Source organism: Salmo trutta, chromosome 32, assembly GCF_901001165.1.
Source record: "Salmo trutta chromosome 32, fSalTru1.1, whole genome shotgun sequence".
NCBI lineage: Eukaryota > Metazoa > Chordata > Actinopteri > Salmoniformes > Salmonidae > Salmo > Salmo trutta.
This window is the reverse complement of record NC_042988.1, coordinates 8,529,947-8,547,145: the sequence shown is the minus strand read 5'-3', so window position 1 is coordinate 8,547,145 and position 17,199 is coordinate 8,529,947. Positions and strand designations below refer to the sequence as shown.

The window sequence follows — 17,199 nt, the reverse complement described above, 5'->3', positions numbered from 1 at the left end:
ATTAAGGAAAGAAATTCCACAAATTAACTTTTAACAAGGCACACCTGTTAATTGAAATGCATTCCTGGTGACTACCTCATGAAGCTGGTTGAGAGAATGCCAAAAGTGTACAAAGCTGTCATCAAGGCAAAGGGTGGCTACTTTGAAGAATCTCAAATATAAACTATATTTAGATTTGTTTCAACACTTTTTCGGTTACTACATGATTCCATGTGTTATATCATAGTTTTAATATCTTCACTATTATTATACAATGTAGAAAATAGAAAAAAATAAAGAAAAACCCTGGAATGAATAGGTGTGTCCAAACCTTTGACTGGTACTGTAGGTTCCTACCATCATTGGTATCAAATGCCAAAACAGGTCCTTGAGCAAAAGAGAAGCCTAACTTCCTGACGTGTGTAGCCTAACTTCCTGAAGTGTGTAGATGGTCTTGAGCTGTTCGCCTTCTAAAAAAAAAAGCATCCATTCAGCATTGACATCATGCATAGCATATTGCCTACAGCTTCATGGATAAGTGGGAACTCTCTCAGGGCCGGCAGGCAGAGCCATGCTATGGATCCTAATTGCTGTCATGGCGTCAGCTCGCAGTGCATCAAATACAGTCGTGCTTCAATACGACCGAGCTGCAATCTTACGAAGCGAGCTTCTCATCCTTTCTGACATGTTGCACGATCACCGTCAAAATATGGCATAGGAAATATTTTGTAGGCCTATTCAAGATGACATTTTATATTGTGGTCTACTAGGAATAACGGTTTGATTAATTAGCTGAGTGATTACTTGATTGGTTTATTGAGCAAGTTAGCGAGGGGGAAAAAATTATGCACAGCTTGAATCAACGCAACGTTTCTCTGCATACGTGTGCACGCGTATCGGTAGCCTTTCAGTAAGCCTTTGTTGGTGTGTGTGCGCAACAGCGTCTTCTTGTGTGTACACGCGCATTCCCGCATGTACTCACAGTGCAGACGGGTCCCTGTCATCACCTGGGTCTCATCTCATCAGTCAGCATCACACATACAGGGAGAGAGGAGCGTCTAGCTGGCGCTCACTGCTGCCAGGCGGGAACACATTTACAACGGTGCACGCACAAGCTTGCCTCATGTTTACCTATCAAGCAGGCCGGTATTCACAACGGGTGACAGAGTAGGAGTGCTGATCTAGGATCAGTTTTCCCCTTTAGATCATCATGAATAAGATTACATTGACGGGAGGGACCTGGGGATGCTCACAGAGTAGGACCAACACAAAACGTAGTTCTCTCTCGTTTGCTAATCCAGCGGTTTCTTTACCCATTGCAAGTGGTTTTAATACTCAAGGTTGTAAGATAGTATCTTACGTACACTATCTATGTGATGCAAGGTGTACTACTTAATTTGTATGATTCATTTATGATACAATGCACAATTTGAATTAGTTCAGTGGTCTTTCTCAGTCTAGCCAACATGTTTTGAGAAGCCTTTTCAATGAGCCTCACATGATTCACACTCCATTTTTAAGAAGCTACGTAGCTTGGATTTGGACAACTGAGTTTATAATATTTCAGCGCAGCAATACATTTGGGCTCTCTGTAACAAACAAAACAAAAGCTTGGCCTTATTTATCATTCAGAGATCTACTATATGGAAATCAAGCAAGTAAAACCCATCATAATAACTGATCAAAGCTTCTGTACACACATAGGCCTTAAAGCAACTGGGCAAAACCGGACATAAATATGTATAGACTGGTCAACAACACACACGCAGACACACGGGAACACCAACGTGTGCACATGGGCACTTGTAGCCTTAATTTCCGTCTGAAACACACACACACACACACACACCTCTCCCTGGGCTGCAGATGCCACCTCTGCCTACAAGACTTTGAGATGGCAGTGGAGGACTGAGCTAATGTCACAAAACCTATTCTAGATCCACGAGCACTGATATCCAAATGTCATGCAGGTCTCAGGGAGAAAGATAAAATAGAACCGGCAGGAGATTGAGGCATTTCTACGAAACATTCTTCTGACCCAAATCATCTCCCCCTTCACTCTAACAATAAAAAGGTTCCTGGAGGATCCTTCAGGATAATTTAAGGTTAAAAAAAAGAATCCTTAACGTTCATTTAAAAACCTATACTCTGCGATCAGATCATCTTTTAACGTTTGTAGACTGAAGAGGTGCGTTGAAGATCCCTTTTCAAAAGAGGGGTTCGTTTTTGACCCAGCAGTGCACTTGTGAGTAAAGGGCGCTCGTGTGTATAATTCAAATTGAGAACATTGGTCAAAAGACGCACTGGAAGCGGGAAGCGCGCGGATGGTTGGAGATGCGACAGATATGAGATGACTTGCAACGGACCGACGTGAAAGGTGAGTGAACCTTAGCTATACACTAGCTAAGATAGCATTTTTTATTATAAAAAAAAAACAATACATCATGTAATGTACTCTGCTGGAGACTTATATCTCCCTCTCTAACTTTAAGCATCAGCTGTCAGAGCAGTTTACCAATCACTGCACCTGTACACAGCCCATCTGTAAATAGCACACCCAACTACCTCATCCCCATATTGTTATTTTTGTTGTTGTTGCTCTTTTGCACCCCAGTATCTCTAATTGTACATCATCATCTGCACATTTATCACTCCAATATTAATGCAAAATTGTAATTATTTCGCCTCTATGGCCTATTTATTGCCTTACCTCCCTAATCTTACTACATTTGCTTGTTGTTGTTTTTGTCGCACTGATTTGCTTTATCTTGGCCAGGTCAGAGTTGTAAATGAGAACTTGTTCTCAACTGGCCTACCTGGTTAAAAAAAGGTGAAATAAAAAAAAAATGTACTCTTCGTTTTTCATCAGCTAGGAAAGCTATAGGCTGTAGCCTAATGTTAGCTGCTAATTCCTGTAGCTATACTTTTTGGGAGCTACGTTTTAGCTTGTTAGTGTCAACATTGAGAAATGTTAGGCCTAATTTAAACCCATGATACAATATCCCCATCTCCTTCCATCGTCCTCCAGTCTCTGTCTTAACTGGGCAGGTTAAGTTAGTAGAGTTTGGGTGCTGTGAGAAACTCAGCCTCCACAAACAGGTCACACACACACACACACACACACACACACACACACACACAATCTAGGTTGTTAAACTTGACAAAAAAAAGAAAACATTACATTTGATATCAACTACTTATGTTGAATGTGTCAAATTTACAGTACCAGTGTTTGGACACTCCAACTCATTCAAGGGTTTTTCTTTATGTTTTACTATTTTCTACATTGTAGAATAATAGTGAAGACATCAAAACTATGAAATAATACATATGGAATCATGTAGTAACCAAAAAAAAGTGTTAAACAAATCAAAACCTATTTTATATAAGTAGCCACCCTTTGCCTTGAAGGCAGCTTTGCACACTCTTGGCATGTTGATTGAAATGCATTCCAGGTGACTTCCTCATGAAGCTGGTTGAGAGAATGCCAAGAGTGTGCAAAGCTATCATCAAGGCAAAGAGTGGCTACTTTGAATAATCTCAGATATAAAATATATTTAGATTTGTTTAACACTTTTTTGGTTACTACATGATTCCATATGTATTATTTCATAGTTTTGATGTCTTCACTATTATTTTACAATGTAGAAAATAGTACAAAAAAATTAAGAAACCCTGGATGTCCAAATGTTTGACTGGTACTGTATGTCTTTCTGGCTGGTGTGTCGGGGTGGCCTGCTTTGATAGAGAAACTCAACCTCAGCAAACAGGTAAGACACACAGACACAGATGACCCAATCTAGGTTGTTAAACGTATAACCCAGGATACTGAGTTGTAAACTTGACAAAAAGATTTAAACCCATGATACACTTTCTCTCTTTCCATCCTCCTCCCTTTAGTGCCTGTCTCAGCCCCTGTCCAGTTAAGTGGTGGAGAGTTTGGGAGCTGTGATAGAGAAATGTGTCAACCTCCACAAACAGGTAAGACACACACACACGCACACACTCACATACAAATTACCCAATGTAAGTTATGTTCAACTTGACAAAAAGAAGAATAAATGAAACAGATCAGATCAGATAGATGCATTTGATATTGAATACTCATGTTGTCTATGTTGTGTTTATTTCTAATGTATGTCTTTCAGGTTTGGTGTATTGGGGCGGCCTGTTCGTCTTGTGCATTTCAGACCAAAGCAAGACAAAGCTCACTAAGGATCTACCAACATTTTAGCCTCTACAAAGTCGTATGATGTATTTGCAGTGTGATTATAGTGTTCTGTGCTATTCCTTTGTCTTTTCCAATACTAACTGAATGGTGAGTCAATGTATTTACAGTGCGATTGTGTGTTCTGTTCCTCCTGTCTCCTCCATACTCTCCTCCATACTGTCTTGTCATAATCACTGCAGCTGATAGCACATACTCAACTTTTACTTGCTAATCAACGCCAACAATCAATGTCATTTGTATTCCAAACAGAATTGTTAGTCTAAATGTAATCTTGTATGTTTCTCTTTTTTTCTCTCCACTACCCAGAAGTACATGGATGTGTGCACAGCGCTCATTCAGAAGTACTCCTCGTTGAGAGACCACACGGGGAAGGAATATGTAAGAATTTTTCAAATTTTCCTACTCACATTAATTCACACACTAATAACCTTCTTTTTTTTGACACCAGCTTGCGCCTATCCAGACCATAATGTGCCGGCTTGGATATTTTCTTCTCATGTTGTTTATTCCATCACATTTCCAGCAGCATAGCGAGACAATCGCTAGTTATGTAATTGACTAAGTCTGCTCCTATGACCTCGGTCCCAATAATCCATCATGACATTTGTCATGTACACTTTACAGTATGCAGCTGTTCTCATTCTTGAGGCACCTTTAGGGGTTCCACCGGTGTTGCAATCTGAGGAACCCCTAAAAGTACCTCCAGGAACCGTGTCTTTGTAAGAGTGTTGAACGAACACACAATGTAAGCCCTTAAAACACACCCAGTAGTATACGTAATGGTGTGTAACTTCCCAGAATTCATTGTGTCACAGTTGAGGGTGTAGAATAATTAGGCTAAATTCCATCATATAAAAAAGGTCAAATGTCCCAAGTCCCATAGTCGCAGGAAGATGTTTGGGGGTGAGGGGTGCTGCACATTTTTTGTCAAAGGGGGGGGTGCACTACTGCCAAGTCCCACAGTCTAGTCAACCTATCAAGTCCACCCATCATGACATGCGTAGTAGGCTGTATCAGGCAGCCTAAAGCATAAATCGTAGTGCACGGACGCTGAGACGCGATAGTCCAGCGTCCTATTGTGACATAGCTACTCGTCTCCGAGACCACCATCCCACCTCCTCTATTCCTTGTAATGTGCTGACCGTTGGAGAAATTGCTTGAGCTGCGCTGAGAATTCGAAAAAGTATTAAAGTCAACAGTCCAATATTCTAGAACACTGCTGTGCATATGCATACAAGTTTAGGACTATGATGAACCCTTTACGCTGCATTCGTAACCAAGTGGGAAGTGGAAATTTACCACATACGACTGGGAAAAATCCATTTGAAAAGCCTCCAACTGGTAATTACTAGTGGGAAACTCCTCTATCATCCAGAGCTCTCACATGCTCTGACGTCACCTACTAAGGAAATTACCTTGATAACAGCATTTTCTGCAGTTAAATGCAACAAAACATTATTCATAAAAAGGAATATATTAATATGGTTTTTGAACACTACAATTCGTTTGCTAGCACAATAGCTGTACTTTTAGTTTATGGTTTATGCAGCTTGTTGGCCATTAGCCAATCTGCTCTTATCAATAAGTTCAAAGCACATGAATGCATCCAACAAGTATTTACCACTTCACAATGTAGTACATTCCCATCTCCCACTTTGTTATGAAAGCAGCAAAACCCACAGACTATTATAACTGTTGAGGGGGAGTATGCAAATTAGGATTGCGGGCTTGACATGCTGTGGAGGATGTCTAGTAGGTTGGACTAGTGTCACATCATGGCCAACACTGAAATATTACAAATCTGATCAACCTCACACATGTGAGAACTTCGTGAATGGACGCCAAGGCGGTCATTGTTTTTTTTTTTTAACTGACATAATTTACCTGACACCGAGAAAACGAGGACAAACTTGCGTGTGGATGTCACCACAAACCAGGCGTTGACGGTGACATTTTTTTTTTTAGAACTGTTTCGAGTGGCAGCCCAGCCATCAATGTGACGTCTAAACATTCAAAAATGTTTTTAAAGCTTTAAACCGATCAATTTTGAAAGGGAAATTGCGCAAAAATCCTGTAGACAGGTGTTGGCTGAACAAGCGCACTATGCAACGATTCCATCTATGGACAACGCTTGTTACGTTGTAGCGGCAACCTACATAACTGTCAAGGCTCGCAACAAATGACATTTTGACAGTTCACATAATGGCGGGATGTGGCTTGCTAAAGCTTCGGTTTGATATTTCTGCACAACAGAAAAGGAAAGCACACACAGATTGAAACAACACATTCAGCTCTCTCTCCTCCAACTCATAGCCTACTAGACGGATTTTAGCCAGTATCATCTGTTCGATATATGGAGAGGCTTCTGCCGAATCTAGTCTACCTGTCACACGTCCGAACAATCGCATTGTCAGTAGCCTAAATAAAAAGCCAGTCAATACCTGTTGACTCCTCCTACCGACGTGTTGGTTGGTGGAAGTCCGAACCGAGCCGATGATGTTTTGTCCTGAGCTTCTTTTCCAAAGTCGTTTCTCCGTCGTATGACGAGGAGTGGAACGTTATAGTAAGGTCTGCTTTTGTCAGGCTGTGCGAGTCTGACAGGAGCTCTGCGAGTTTTCGGCAAAAAAGAAACGGGTTTTCACGGTGCCGCGCAAGTTGATGCAAGGCTTAGAGAGCAGCAGCCATTGCGGTCACGTGCATTTTCGGGAAACCGAACACTGGCCAGCCTACAGAAGTCCACTCCCACTTTTTCATATCTACCATGTCAATTATGTAATCTACTGCAGGGTTTTGCAAAATCGGTCCTGAACCCCCCCCGTGCACATTTTGAGCTTTTGCCCTAGCACTACACAGCTATTCAAAAAATCCAAGCTTGATGATGAATTGGTTATTTGATTCAGCCATACTGTACATCAAAACTCCAGCCTACTAAGAAGCCTACTATTGCTCTTCTAACTATGACTTTGGAAGCGCTATATGACAAACACAATGAAGTGAACATGTATCAAATATTTATTATATTCCTTTCATAATCAAATGAATGCGTTACATGTGATGCCGTTTTGAATATAAATGTGGCATCAATGTCAGTATCTATCTTGGATTGGTTTAATTCTTTATTTCTAATGTGGGCATCAAGAATGAATCCTGTCTATGTCAACTGTCAATGAATAAAGGTTCATGTGAAAGAGCCCTTAGACTGTACACTAAGAATTACAATCTAAGGGCTCTTTCACATGTCACTGTATCATCCGGATCCTGGAGCATTTGGTACCCTGATCTGCACTATAAAGCATGTGTGAAACGCAAACGAACCATGGCTAAAACGAATCCTGGATCTGCGTGAGTAGCAGGTCCAAGAACCACAGTACCAGGTTTTGTAACGAACCAGCACGAGTCGCATGATTTTTTCCCCCCGTTGTAAACAAGCTAGCTCGCTAATGCGATGATAGCTAATGATTTGGCTACTTTGAGGTTGGGTAATCGGCTTCCATTTGTCTAAGCCTGATTTTGGCATGCCCTCACTAGCAGACCCAAGCATATTGGCCTACTAGTCTGTACCACTGAGGAACATACACCCCCCCCCCCCCCCCCCATTACCCTGGATCAAACACGTCTGTAAAATCTCTTCTTCTCAACAAGGATGGAAAACAGGCATATTTTATGGGGCCTGGCTGTCAACCAGGAGGGAGGACCTGGGAACCGTCCCTTGCTGGGTCGGTAACATGTCGCCTCGCCGTTATCATCTTCACACCCAGCACTCTCCGGCCTGGGCTGGGCTTATACAGCACATGCTCCCAGGTTTTTTAAATTACATTTTTTATTTAACCTTTATTTAACTAGGCAAGTCTGTTAATTAAGAACAAATTCTTATTTACAATGATGGCCTACACCGGCCAAACCCAGACGACGCTGGGCCAATTGTACGCCGCCCTATGGGACTCCCAATCACGGCCAGTTGTTATACAGCCTGGAATTGAACCAGGGTGTCTGTCGTGATGCCTTAAGCACTGAAATGCAGTGCCTTAGAACGCTGTGCCACTTGGGAGCCCAAAAATCTCTGACCCCATCCATTTTAAGGGGCCACGCTACAGTATTCCTGCTAGAAGTCTCTCTCTCCTTCTTTCGTTCCCCCACAATGTAATCTTTCGAAGAGGCTTTCAAAGATGATTCCTCTGATGCTCATTCTAGCTAGTGTCCTCCTCTCTCTTCTCCTGGCCTCGCCTGGTCTCCCTCTCCTCTATTTATGGCAGACTGTAGTGGGCTACCCTCCAGGGCTATTCCTGGGATGGACGTGAGTGCAACGGGTCCGTCCAGTCCACACTTGTTACTGCCGGACAGGGTGGGCCATAGGCCATAAATGGGCCCCTCCTAAGCCAGGCATCCCTGGCTGGGTGTCCTCTCTCATCTCTCTCTTCTCTCCTCCCCCTTTGCCAAGATCTATGAGGAGAGAGACAGCTGCTTGGAGACTGCCAGGACCTTTTATCCACATAGCACTATGGCCTGGCTGGCCGGCGATGTTTCCAGGGAGAGTGTCTTCAGACCTGGGTACAAATACTATTTTAAATGTCCAATGCTTTGAGCCTGGAGTGTCAGGTGGGTGGTGTTTGCACTTTGGGGAGTTTTCTGTTGGTTGCATCACACCAGGCTAGCTCAAACAAGCATCATTTTCAAATAGTATTTGAACCCAGGTGTAGTGCATCCAGAGTGTGCGTTTGTGTCTCCTGGGACAGGAAACTGAGCATTCCAGGGCAGAAAGCCAGGAGGTTTATGGGCCATGGAGACGGAACTAGCAGATTGGTGTCTTTGCCTGGTATAAGCCTTCCTCTCCTTAGTGTGTCTGGGACTGCAGGAGCACAGGCTTGAGCACAGATGTGCCCGTAAGCAAGTGCATGTGTATTTGTGCTTATTTGTGTGTGCATTTATTTGTGTGTGTGTATCAAGTAAATCAAATCAAAATCAAATCTAAGTATATTGGACGCATACACAGATTTCCAGGTGTTATAGCAGGAGTAGTAGAATGTCTGGCAAATACACAAATAATCTAAAAGCCTAAACAAGAAATCTTAACAAGACATCAAGAAATGACAGAATGGGTACAATTAACAATCCAGAGTAGATATGTTAGAGTGAGCATGTGTCAGAATCCAGAATATAAATACATGGTGTGTATAGGCAGTATATCATTTGGAAATAAAATTATATGTACAGTTGTAGGTGTACATTAGGATTGTGTCTAGAGAAAGTCTACACCCCCCTTGGAATTCTTCAAATTTTATTGTGTTACAAAGTGGGATTAAAATGGATTTAACTGTCATTCTTTTGTCAACGATCTACGCGAAATACTCTGTAATGCCAAAGTGGAAGAATCTTTTTTTAAATTATTATTATTAATGAAAAAAATCAAAAACTAGTACACCTTGATGTAGATAAGTATTCACCCACTGAGTCAGTACATGGTAGAAACACGTTTGGCAGTGGTTATATCTGTGACTCTTCTTGGGTAAGTCTCATAAGAGCGTTGCACACCTGTATTATGCAATATTTGCCCATTATTCTTTTCAAAATTCTTCAAGCTCTGTCAAGGTGTTGGGGGATCATGGCTAGACAGAAATGTTCAAGTATTGCCATAGATTTTCAAGCAGATTTAAGTCAAAATTGTAATTTGGCCACATTCACTGTCTTCTTGGTAACCAACTCCAGTGTAGATTTGATTTGGTGTTTTAGTCCTGCTAAAAGGTGAATTCCTCTCCCAGTGTCAGGTGTAAAGCAGACTGAAGCAGGTTTTCCTCTATGGTTTTGCCTGTGCTTAGCTACATCCCGTTTCTTTTCATCATGAAAAACTCCCCAGTCTTTGCCGATGTCAAGTATGCCCATACCATGATGCAGCCACCACGATACTTGAAAATAAGGAGGCAATTACTCAGTGATGTGTTGGATTTTCCCCAAACATAAGCCTTTGCATTTAGGCCCAAAAGTATATTCCTTTGCCGTGTTTTTTTTACACTATTACTTTAGTGCCTTGTTGCATACATATGCGTGTTTTTGGAATATTTTTTATTATGTATATAACATTTTGTATTCTTCTTTTCACTCTGTCATTTAGATCATTTTTGTGGAGTCACTACAATGTTGTTGATCCATCCTCAGTTTTCTCCCATAACAGCCATTGAGATGTTTTAAGATCACCAATGGCCTCATGGCTACATCCCTAAGCAGTTTCCTTCCAGTCCTGCAGCTCAGTTCAGAAGGACGACTGCATCTTTGAATGTATAAAAAAAGAATTATTCAGAGACTTTGCTCAGTACTTTGTTGAAGCACCTTTGGCAGTGATTACAGCTTTGAGTCTTTTTAGCTATGATGCTACAAGCTTGGCACACCTGACTTGGGGAGATTCTCCCATTCTTCTCTGCAGATCACCTCAAGCTCTGTCAGGTTGGATGGGTAGCGCCACTGCACAGCTATTTTCATGTCACTCCAAAGACGTTTGATCAGGTTCAAGTCCGGGCTCTGGCTCCGCCACTCAAGGACATTCAGCGACTTGTCCCAAAGCCACTCCTACTCTGTCTTAGCTGTGTGCTTACACTTGTTGTCCGCTTGTTGTCCTGAGTCTGAGGTCTTGAGCACTCTGGAGCAGGTTTTCATCAAGGAACTCTCTGTACTTTGCTCTGTTCAACTTTCCCTCGATCCTGACTAGTCTCCCAGTCCCTGCAGCTGAAAAACATCCCCACAGCATGATGCTGCCACCACCATGCTTCACCATAGAGATTGCCAGGTTTCCTCCAGACTTGACGCTTGGCATTCAGGCCTAAGAGTTTAATCTTGGTTTCATCAAACCAGAGAATCTTGTTTCCTATGGTCTGAGAGTCCTTTAGGTGCCTTATGGCAAACTCCAAGCGGGCTGTCATGTGCCTTTTACTGAAGAGATGCTTCTGTCTGGCCACTCTACCATAAAGGCCTGATTGGTGGAGTGCTGCAGAGTTGGTTGTTCTTCTGGAAGGTTCTTCCATCTCCACAGAGGAACTCTGGAGCTCTGTCAGAATGACCATCAGGTTCCTGTTCCCCTCCCTGACCAAGGCCCTTCTCCTCTGATTTCTCAGTTTGGCTGGGCGGCCAGCTCTAGGTAGAGTCTTGGTGCTTCCAAACTTCTTCCATTTAAGAATGATGTTCTTGTGGACTTTCAATGCTGCAGACATATTTTGGTACCCTTCCCAAGATTCGCGACTCGACACTCCTGTCTCTGAGCTCTACACACAATTCCTTCGACCTTATGGCTTGGTTTTGGCTCTGACATGCACTGTGACCTTATATAGACAGGTGTGTGCTTTTCCAAATCATGTCCAATCAATTGAATTTACCACAGGTGGACTCCAATCAAGTTGTTGAAACATCTCAAGGATGATCAATGGAAACAGGATGCACCTGAACTCAATTTCGAGTCTCATAGCAAAGGGTCTGAATACTTATGTAAATAAGGTATTGATTGTAAATGTAAATAAGATTGATGAGGATTTTTCTTTATTTAATCAATTTTAGAGTAAGGCTGTAACAAAGGGCCTCCCGAGTGGTGCGGCGGTGCACATTTGGCCCAGAGTCGTCCGGGTTAGGGGAGGATTTGGACGGCTGGGATGTCCTTGTCCCATTGCGCTCCTAGTGACTCCTTGTGGCGGGCCGGGTGCAGTGCACGCTGATTTCGGTCGCCAGCTGTACGGTGTTTCCTCCAACACATTGGTACAGCTGGCTTCCAGGTTAAGCGAGCAGTGTGTCAAGAAGCAGTGCGGCTTGGCAGGGTCGTGTTTCAGAGGACGCATGGCTCTCGACCTTCGCCTCTCCCGAGTCCATACGGGAGTTGCAGGGATGGGACAAGACTGTAACTACCCATTAGATATCACGGGGTAAAAAGGGGTAAAAAATTAATATATATATTTAATCAATTTTAGAATAAGCCTGTAACCAAAATGTGGAAAAACGGAAGGTGTCGGAATACTTTCCGAAGGCACTGTATGCGTAAGGGTAAGGTGACTAGGCATCAGACATAAGATAAACAGAGTAGCAGCAGCTTGTATGTGAGTGGGTGTGCGTGTGTGTAGAGTCAGTATAAATGTATGTGCATATTATGTTTGAGTGAGGATACAAGGTTAACTCAGATCGTCCGTGTAGCTATTTTGTAAGCTGTTGATCAGTAGTATTGCTTGGGGATAGAATCTGTTCAAGAGCCTGTTGGTGCCAGACTTGAGGCACAGGTATCGCTTGTTGTGCGGAAGCAGAGCTAATAGCCTATAGCTTTGGTGGTTGGAGTTATTATGTAATTTAGGCTTGCCTAAACAAATACTTATGCAACGACTATACCGTATTTTAGTTATTCAATTGTTAATCTATTTTTAAAATGTGTCGAATTTTCTATTCACTTTGACATTATGGAGTATTTTGTGTAGATTAATGACAATGAAAAGGACAATTAACTCTATTTCAATCCCACTTTGTAACGCAACAAAATATGTACAAAGTTCAAAGGGTTGTGTAGACTTTCTATGGGCATTGTATTTACATTGTGCATGTGCATAGGGGTTTTCCAGTAGTGTTCTGTGAAGAATGCATACACATGTATGTACAGATATTGTATATTTATTTGTGTGTGTATGTTTAAGCGGACATGTATGTTTGTGCGTGTGCAAAACGTGTGTTTTTAAAATGCATGCACTTTATGCGTATTGTTACAATATTTGACTACACAATGTGTGTATACATTCTTAGGAACACCTTCCTATTATTGAGTTGCATACCCTTTTGCCATCAGAACAGCCTCAATAAGTCAGGGCATGGACTCTACAAGGTGTTGAAAGCATTCCACAGGGATGCCGGCTCATGTTGACTCCAATTATTCCCACAGTTGTGTCAAGTTGGCCGGATGTCCTTTGGGTGGTGGACCATTCTTGATACACACGGGAAACTGTTGAGCATGAAAAACCCTGCAGCGTTGCAGTTCTTGACACAAACCGGTGGCACCTACTACCACACCCAGTTCAAAGGCACTTCAATATTTTGTCTTGCCCATTCACCCTCTGAATGGCACACACACACAATCCACGTCTCACTTGTCTCAAGACTTAAAAATCCTTCTTTAACCTGTCTCCTCCCCTTCATCTACAATGATTGAAGTGGATTGAACAAGTGACACCAATAAGGGATCATAGCTTTCACCTGGATTCACCCGGTCAGTGTATGTCATGGAAAGAGCCGTTTTGTACACTCGGTGTATGTGCATAAACTGTCTGTATTGTGTGGAGGTTGTATGAGAAATGTGTGTGAGTGGGAGTGTGTGCTGCTGCGCCTCTATTCATGTGTTTGTGAAAGGTCACCTCACTTGGCCTTAGGAAATAACAGGCTGGTCGAGATCATATCTGCTTTTGGGGAAAAAAACAGTTATAGCTTGGACCCCCCTCCTCTGAAGTGGGAAACCACAAAAAATAAAACAGGCTCGCAAATCTACCCCCCTCTCACTGCTTCTCTGTCTGTCTGTCACACACGCACACGCACACGCGCACACGCACGCACGCACGCACGCACGCACACACACACACACACACACACACACACACACACACACACACACACACACACACACACACACACACACACACACACACACACACACACACACACAAGCCAGAGGCCATTATGCCATTTAATTTTCTTTAACACACGTTGGGAAAGATAAATAATTTTCCCAGCAGTCCTGGACAGCGCAGCGTAGTGCAAGCCGCCTAGTGGGGTTGAGCCCATCTGAAGCATGTGGTAAGCCATGTGGAATGTTTCAAATCACTCCCAGATGTGGAAGCTAGCGCTAACACAGTTAACCCCTTAGCGCCACACTCAATGGCACCCTATGCCCTATTTAGTGCATTACTTCTGACCAGGGCCCATACTTCTTTTGATCAGAGCCCTATATGCCCTGGCAAAAAGTAATGCACTCAATAGGGTACTATTTGGGACGGCAGACCCAGAGAAGCTGCTTCAGTTAGGGGAAGTTAGTGGGAGATTTGGAGGGAAGCGTGTGGGTCTTTTTTCTCTCCTTTTTCCTTTTATCGTTCTTTCTTTGTCTCCCTCACTCTCTTCTGTCAGCTGAACGAGAAAAGGTGAGGTGTGTCTGGAGTTGGTGCGTGTGTGTGGTGTTCCATGTGCACTTCAGAGAGAGGGAGGGCCATGGAGGAACTGTCTCTTTCCACCTGACTGGACATCATACATCAGAGTGAACCAGACCTGAAGAAAGAAAGAGAGAGAGAGAGAAAGAGAGGGAGAGAGACAGGGACTGAGTGAGTGAGTGAGTGAGTGAGAGAGAGAGAGAGAGAGTGAGAGAGAGAGAGAGAGAGAGAGAGAGAGAGAGAGAGGAGAAAAGGGGAATGTTTATCGATACAGACTGTACCTTTCCACAACCTGAACAAGAACATGTAATTCTCTACTCAGCCTCACTGACCTTGTGGACTATTTCTGTTTACTTGGCTTAACCATAGCATGTAGCTTCACACACTCCCTCGTTGGTTGCCACACCTTGCAATTACGGTAATGATGCAAATACTGCAACAGTATGAGAGAAATTACTGAAACTAAATTAACTGACTAATTGTAACCCTCAATCTCTTCAGTAGTAGGTAAGGAATTAAGCACCTGCAAATAGCTGGTAAAGCGAGGAAATTATAATAATAATAATAAAATATGTAGCTGCGATTAACTGGGGTTCACAGGATGACAGAAAGGATACAAGATCAGTTGGATAACAAAGCAAAGCAAAGATAGTTCTATCATGTAGGAACTATCTCCCTTTATGTACAATCAGTAAAACCCTTACCGTTTATCTCTCAATACTACAAGGATGACGCAAGAGAAGTTGCGTCTACTGCTGTATGATGGTTATCTTTAAAATATGTGAATATTTGTTCTTCCAACAGTCCGTCTCCTTCCTAGGGTATCGCATTTCTACGTCAGGGGTGGAGATGGAGAGTGACCGCATAGCAGCCGTGCGTAATTGGCCGACTCCCACCACGGTTAAGGAGGTGCAGCGGTTCCTAGGGTTTGCCAACTACTACCGGAGGTTTATCCGGGGTTTTGGTCAGGTAGCGGCTCCCATTACTTCACTGCTGAAGGGGGGCCCGGTGCGCTTGCAGTGGACAGCTGAGGCGGACACTGCTTTCAGTCACCTGAGGGCTTTGTTTACCTCTGCTCCCGTGCTGGCCCATCCGGATCCCTCTTTGGCGTTCATAGTGGAGGTGGACGCGTCCGAGGCTGGGATAGGAGCCGTGCTCTCTCAGCGCTCATGTACGCCACCGAAGCTCCGCCCCTGTGCCTTTTTCTCGAAGAAGCTCAGCCCGGCGGAGCGAAACTATGATGTGGGGGACCGGGAGCTGTTGGCTGTCGTCAAGGCCCTGAAGGCGTGGAGACGTTGGCTTGAGGGGGCTAGACACCCTTTTCTCATCTGGACTGACCACCACAATCTGGAGTACATCCGGGCGGCGGGGAGACTGAACCCTCGCCAGGCAAGGTGGGTCATGTTTTTCACCTGTTTTGGGTTTACCCTTTCTTACAGACCAGGCTCCCAGAACGTTAAGGCAGACGCGTTGTCCCGGCTGTATGACACAGAGGAGCGGCCCATGGATCCCACTCCCATACTCCCAGCCTCTTGTTTGGTGGCACCGGTAGTGAGGGAGCTGGACGCGGATATTGAGCGGGCGTTACGTGCAGAGCCCGCTCCCCCTCAGTGTCCAGCTGGGCGTCTGTACGTTCCGTCTGCTGTCCGCGACCGATTGATCTACTGGGCCCACACGTCACCCTCCTCTGGACATCCTGAGATCGGTCGGACAGTGCACTGTCTTAGTGGGAAGTACTGGTAGCCCACTTTAGCTAAGGACGTGAGGGTTTATGTTTCCTCCTGCTCGGTGTGCACCCAGTGCAAGGCTCCTGCCCCTGGGTAAGTTACAACCCTTACCCGTTCCACAATGGCCGTGGTCGCACCTGTCGGTGGATTTCCTAACCGATCTTCCACCTTCACAGGGTAACACTACGATCGTTTTTCTAAGTCCTGTCGTCTCCTCCCTTTGCCCGGTCTCCCTACGGCCCTACAAACTGCGGAGGCCCTGTTTACACAGGTCTTCCGGCACTACAGGGTGCCTGAGGATATAGTGTCTGATCGGGGTCCAAATCAAATGAAAATCAAATCAAATTTCTTTGTCACCTACACATGGTTAGCAGTGTTAATGCAAGTGTAGCGAAATGCTTGTGCTTCTAGTTCCGACCATGCAGTAATATCTAACAAGTAATATAACCTAACAATTTCACAACAACTACCTTATACACACAAGTGTAAAGGAATGAATATGAATATGTACATAAAAATAAATAAATGAGTGATGGCCAAACGCCATAGGCAAGATGCAGTAGATGGTATAGAGTACAGTATATACATATGAGATGAGCAATGCAGGGTATGAAAACATTATATGAAGTGACATTGTTTAAAGTGGCTAGTGATACCTTACATTAAGATGGCAAGATGCAGTAGATGGTATAGCGTAGAGTATATACATATGAGATAAGCAATGTAGGGTATGAGAACATTATATAAAGTGGCATTGTTTAAAGTGGCCAGTGGTACATTTAATTACATCAGATGGCAAGATGCAGTAGATGGTATAGAGTACAGTATATACATAAGAGATGAGTAATGTAGGGTAAGTAAACATTATATAATATAAAGTGGCTAGTGATAAATTAATTACATACATTTTTCCATTATTAAAGTGGGGGGAGTTGAGTCAGTATGTTGGCAGCAGCCACTCAATGTTAGTGATGGCTGTTTAACAGTCTGATGGCCTTGAGATAGAAGCTGTTTTGAAGTCTCTCGGTGCCCGCTTTGATGCACCTGTACTGACCTCGCCTTCTGGATGATAGCGGGGTGAACAGGCAGTGGCTCGGGTGGTTGTTGTCCTTGATGATCT

The 17,199-nt window shown here is 43.5% G+C and overlaps 1 protein-coding gene across 2 annotated transcripts in view; it reads right to left on the bottom strand.

Annotated features, from left to right (window-relative positions):
* Positions 1–6,909, bottom strand: part of LOC115170984 (retinoic acid receptor alpha) — a 183,959-nt gene extending 177,050 nt beyond the window's left edge. For both annotated transcript variants that reach the window (XM_029727409.1, XM_029727408.1), the window contains exon 1: positions 6,652–6,909. The gene's annotated coding sequence lies outside the window, so the exon portion shown is untranslated. The remainder of the gene's footprint in view (positions 1–6,651) is intronic.
* Positions 6,910–17,199: the final 10,290 nt, after the last annotated feature.